The sequence below is a fragment of the Lactuca virosa genome, chromosome 6, assembly GCF_052849685.1.
Source record: "Lactuca virosa cultivar CGN04683 chromosome 6, Lactuca_virosa_CGN04683_v6, whole genome shotgun sequence".
In the NCBI taxonomy this organism is placed as follows: Eukaryota; Viridiplantae; Streptophyta; class Magnoliopsida; order Asterales; family Asteraceae; genus Lactuca; species Lactuca virosa.
In genome coordinates, this window is record NC_136431.1 from 63,394,630 (window position 1) to 63,401,185 (window position 6,556).

The window sequence follows — 6,556 nt, forward strand, 5'->3', positions numbered from 1 at the left end:
TCTCGCTGTCCATAGCCTCCTTCCATTTGGCAGATTCAGGGCCTGCCATGGCTTCCTTAAAGATGTTAGGTTCATCCAGATTTACCAGTGTACTATCACTGATAAATGTATCACCTTCCGCAGTAATATGGAAACCATAATAATGCTCAGGCAGATTTCTAACTCTAGTGGAGCGCCTCAGAGGTACAAACTCGTCAGTTGGTTGAACAGGAGTTTCCTCCTCAGGTTTATTGCTAGGGTTTGAGGTTCCTTCACCACTTGACTCCTGAAGCTCTTCCAGGTCAATTTGCCTCCCACTGTTTCCTTGGCTTGTGAATTCTTTCTCGCGAAAGACTCCTCTCCTTGCCACAAATACCACATTTTCATTGGGTCTGTAGAAGAGGTAACCAAAGGATTTTCCCAGTCCACATCTCGTGAGGTGTTTTGGCAACCTTTTTAGTTGGGACTAGATTAAGGATATGGGTGGCAGTCTCTAAGGCATACCCCCAAAATGAGATTGGTAGCGAAGCTCGACTCATCATGGAACAAACCATGTCCAACAAGGTTCGATTGTGCCTCTCAGCCACACCATTAAGTTGTTGTGTTCTAGGAGGTGTCAATTGTGAAATGATTCCTCATTCCTTAAGATAGTCAAGGAACTCTGTACTAAGATACTCTCCACCTCGATCGGAACGTAGCATCTTAATGTTCCTGCCCAGCTGATTCTCGACTTCTTATTTAAACTCTTTGAACTTTTCAAAGGTTTCTGACTTATGCTTGATTAAGTAGACATAACCATATCTACTGTAATCATCAGTAAAAGTCACATAGAAGTGGCTAGCATCATTTGTGGCGGTTCTGAAGGGTCCACACATATCAATGTGTATTTGGTCCAACAAACCTTCATCCCTAGCACAAGTAAGAGTGAAGGGTGACTTAGTCATTTTTCCAAGTAAACAAGATTTGCAACTATCATCTGACCTTAAGTCAAATGACTCCAAGACTCCAGCCTTTTGGAGTTGGCCTATGCGCTTCTTGTTGACATGTCCAAGATGATAATGCCACAAGGATGCCTTATCCAAACTACTGGAAGAATCAATATGCAATACATTATTTCCTAAGTTGTCTACAACGGGTAAAGTTTCATATACACCATCACAATGTAATGCTTTAAAATAAAGAACACCATTATAAAAAGCATTAATACCACCACATTCATTATCAAATGAAAAAGTAAATCCTTGTTTGTACAAACCGTGAAAAGAAATAATATTTCTCGCCATTTCAGACGAGTAACAACATTTATTCAAATCTAATATTAACCCACTACTCAACAATAAAGAATAAACTCCAATTTTGGTGACAGGTGAAGCTTTCCTATTCCCCATGATTAAGTTTATCTTCCCGTGCTCCAATCTTGGTGACAGGTGAAGCTTTCCTATTCCACACTCTGTATCAAGGACCCAAGAGTTAGTATGTGGTGAGTTATTAGACAATATAGAGTAAATACCTACATGGGTGGGTTTAACTTTCCCATCCTTAACATCCTGCAAGTACTTTGGGCAGTTTCGCTTCCAGTGCCCCTTATCATGACAATAGAAGCATTTAGCCTCTTTAGGGTTGGCAGAGGGATTGGCAGAACCACCTTTGGTTCCACTCGAAGAGGATCCATCAAGAGACTTTCCCTTGGTACCCTTCGAAGGGGCCTTTCTCTTCTTCCATTTACCTTTCCCGATTTCCAAAATAGGGGCGGTGGTAGGAGTAGGAGTGGTAACAACCGACTTTCCTTTGAGACCACTTTCGGCGGTCTTCAAAAGTCCTTGAAGCTTGCTGAGTTTGACCTCCTCCTTGTTCATATGATAGGTCATTCGGAATCGATCATAACAAGTAGGTAAGGAGTGTAGTATGATGTCAATAGCCAACTCCTCGGGGAAGTTCACATTCAACTTCAGCAAACGGTCCACAAACCTTTGCATTTTCTGCATGTGGCCCGTGATGGGTTCACCATCCTTCATTCGGGTTGTTATCATGGAAGAGATGATTTCATACCTCTCTTGACGAGCACTCTGATGGTATCTATCCATCAGGTCTATGTGCATCTCAAAAGGGTAAAAGTACTCATAGGACTTTTGGAGTTCATCTGTCATTGTGGCCAACATGATACATGGCACCTTGGTGGCATCTCTCTCATGAGTCCTAAAGTCAGCGATCTCCTGTGGAGTAGCAGAAGACTCATCAATTTCCTTCAGCTCCTTATCGAGGACATATTCCTTGTCCTCATAACGTGTGACCATCCTGATGTTCCTGATCCAATCATTAAAGTTGGAACCATCAAAGATGACTCTCCCACAAAGATTCATGAGTGAGAAGGAGGCGGTAGGGTTTGAGCCAGAAGCATTGTTGGAAGAAATCTGAAAAGAAGAAAGACAAGTTTAGATTAGATAAAGAGTCGTTAATAAGACACCCAAATGTAATATTAAGGCTAGGACCCAACACAATACTTTATAACTTGGAAGAGGGGTGCCGTAATCCAAGCTATAAAATATTTGAAGGTATGCGAATGACGATTCACCAATTTCCACCATGAAAACGAAATAAATTATTAGGTTTTAATTGGACTAAAACTCCTAGATTCTTTTGAGATTCATTGAACTTTTCAATGGCATGTTTAAATCTCGATTGTGCCCTCTCAAGTTTGTGACTGGGATGCCGAGGATCACAAACAAGGTGTGAATAACCATGCAAATTAACTTGGTACCCTTAATTTTTATCACCAAATCGATGTGTCGGTTAACCACACGCGCTCCACCAATCTATGATAAACATTAAGCTACCCTTTGCCACACTTACTAGTCCATGTTAGTGTGCCGGTTAACCACACATGCTCCACTAACGACTTGGTAAGGTGCAAAGTGTAATTTCATGGGTTAGCACCAAATTCACATTTTCCTAAAGTAACTAAGATTGGGAATTTATAAAAGGTTTAGTTACTTTATATTTATCATTATACTTTTAATGAGAATTATAGTCCTTGTCCTACCCGTTCGGCTAACGACCCTCCACCAGTCAAGGAAGCAGTGGGTGAGAGTGGACACCCATTAAGCTGCCATTTTATAGGCAACGACCTTATACCCCCTTATAGACCGGCTTCGTGAATGAGGCCTAGTAACGGTAAGACAGACTTAATCTTATACATATATATATATATATATATATATATATATATTATTAACTTATAATATTATAAAGTACAAGGGTTGAATTTTGAACTTTTGAAATTCTAGGGATTGGATTTAAAGTGTGTGTGAGACTTTACAAATTCCAAAACTTGAGGGAAAGTTTTGAAACTATTCAAAACCTTTCATTTCTATAACTTATGAGTTTTAATGGTTTTAAAGAAAAGAATTTTGGAATTCCATAACTTGAGGACAAGTTATGGAGTCCATTAATTGGCATTTAGATCAAGAATTACACTAACAAACAATTTGCAAATAATTCCTATGATCTACCAAAACTTATAAGCATGAACATTCATATCAACAATTTTCAAGAATCATATAAGCATATATAAAACTTGAAACTTTGATAATAACCTTTGAAAATGGATTAGCATAATCATTACCACATCAAAAACAGATTTTATAAGTCCAAAACAGTTTATGGTAATGATTCTAGTCCAATTCGAGCATTAAAACTCGAAATTCTGCACTCTGGGCCTCCTACTCGCCGAGTGCAAGAACCTACTCGACGAGTAGGATGAGATTTCACTTGGACTCGTCGAGTCCCCCCATGGACTCGTCGAGTCCCCCCATGGACTCGGCGATTTCACTGAACAGTGAGCAGAATTTCGACTTTTTCCAACAATTTTCATCAAGTATAATGAAAACAAGCCTAGGCTCTGATACCACTGATGGGTTTTGAGCATTCTAACACTCATATGGTGTGCATGCAACCCTAGAAACCTTGGATCTATGTTTTCTCTATTATACATGCAAAGTTTGATTTTTCCAAGGTTCTCATCCTAACTAGCATATCATGGGGTAGTTGTAAAATAAAACTAGTAGAATGACATACCTTTTTCTTGTGGTTGATTGCTTGGAGCTTTAAGAGCTTAGCACCAATAATGTGAATGCCTCAAGTGGAATCACAAATCACCAAAACAACTTGGAAGATTTTGAGAGAATATGAAGCACTCTAGAAATCGGCCCACTCTTGTTATCTCACACACTAGTGTCATTTCAAGTGCCAAGGACCTCTTTATATAGTATGGTGGATTAGGGTTACATCCATGTAAACCCTAATACCCATGACCTTTCATTTCCATAGGATCCATGGGTTAAAAGCTCCATGGACTATCCATGGACTTCCATTCAAGCTTAGCCCATCCTAAATGAACATTGGCCCGTTCTATATATAAGAGTCCATATTTAATTAGTTTCCTTTTGATCACTAAATTAATTCCAAATTAATTCTTGATCAATACTAATTAAATAATATGACTTCATATTAATATATTATAGTTTATAATATATTAATAAATCATAAATATACTATTCTCAAAAGCTATCCATACAAATTGTTCCGGTGAAGTGCAACCCAAATGGACCATGCCGGGTCGGGTCAAGTACATACCAAATATAGTTATGAACTTAGACACCTTATCCAACAAACAATTCATATGGCGAATCATTTGGTGACTCATCCTAGAGGCATAATTGAAGATATAATGGTAAAAATTGGAAAATTTGTTTTTCCAAAAGACTTTATGGTGATAGACATGAAGGAGGATGAAGATGTTCCTATTATCCTTGGATGCCCATTACTTAATAACGCACGAGCCTTGCTAGATGTTCATGAATCAAAGCTCACCTTGCGAGTGGGAAAAGAGGAGATGACATTTGGAGTGGAAGAAAGATTTGGGAAGTCTAAGACTCAAAATAAAGTATTATTTATGGATGAAGACAATGAACTTGAAGAATTAGAAAAATTAATTGATGAAGAGGTCGAAAGAAGAGAAAAGCCTAAAAAAGTAGTCAATCTTACTAAACCAAGAGCCTCGATCCCAATGATCTTTGAGGTTTTTTCCTTTACTACACCAAGTGAAAGTGAAGAGCTAAGTTCAAGTGATGATGAGGATGATAAAGAAGGAAAGGAGGTAAATGTTGCCATAATGGAGATAGACATAAAGGGACTAGCTGAAAATCAAGTGAAGAACTCCAAAAATGAAAAATCCAAGGAGTTAAAAGAAAGCATGAGGCATGAAACGTTCAAACAAAGAAAGAAAACTCCAATAAAGCATACATAAAACGGGTTCAAGCCTACAAAAGGAGCTGGAAGGAGTAAAAGGAGAAAAGGGAGACCCCACTCCCAAACGCAACAACGTAGGGCAGGAAGGAGTCCTTCTCACGACTCCATAAAAAGAAGCGCTTCTCGGGAGGCAACCCGAGCCTGGTTTTCCTTTTCATTTTCTTTAGTTTTGCATTTTCATTTAAGTTTTAGGATAAGTCATCATAGTCATCTTTTTTTTAAAAAAGTAACAAATCAAGTGTGAGACTAATTTCAAGAGTGGTAACTTCATGAGCTGGGAGTCCTATTGCAGGTGGCCATTTTGTCACTCGCTTGGCAAGGTGGTATGGTATTTTAACACCAAGGTTGAGTTGCACTTTGACATAGAAGGAAGGGGGTGATTTTTCTTTTAGTTACTTCGAGTCAATGTATGTTATTGTGAATATGGGCTCACATTAGAGTATTCCAGCTGATAATGGAGGAGAACAAATGGAACAAACCGAAGCACAACCGAAGCCTCAGGGACGCAGGAACATGAGGAGGGGAGGTGAGAGAGGTCAACCGGTGCAACAAAATGCACCTATGGGAGGAGGACCATCTCGTGATGAGAAGATGGCCAGGTATTTTGACAGAATGAGCTTGAGCATGAATTGGATAGGTGGTACTATGGAGAACATGATTGAACACTTTCATGTGGAGCAACCACCTAATTTGGGAAATCAATAACCAATTTGTCCTTTGTGGAGCGAGTATTAGTAAGGACAACACGATGGGGCCGGGCCTAATGGAGCAAGAAGAGATGAAGATGATGAATGATTTTCTTTAACCTTTTTATTTTCATTTTTTATTTTATTTTCTTAGTTTATTTTTGGTGTGTTTAATTTGTGTGTTTTTATTTTTATTTGGCTTGTTTTTTAAGACATGTAACCGGATGGTAGATGTTTGTTTTCTTGCAACCAGTGGTTTGTTTTGTTCGCAGAATTATTAGAATGTCGAGAGAAAGGAAAGTTGTGAGCGTTAGAGATAAGAATCGAAGACCACACTTTTTGATTTGTGTGGGGTAACAATCGTGTGCAATTTTAGAGAATAAAGGGAAGAGTTACAGAAAATATGGTCTTAAACTGTGTCTTAACGACTTACGAGGGAAATAGCGTTTTCACGATGTGAAGATTTTGAAGAAGATATGCAATCTGTCACGCCCCAGTTCTCATGATGTGAGCTCTCTACCGCACATCGTGAGCTTGACATAATCACGATTCAGAAGAAATTTACTCTAGACTCACGTTGTAGC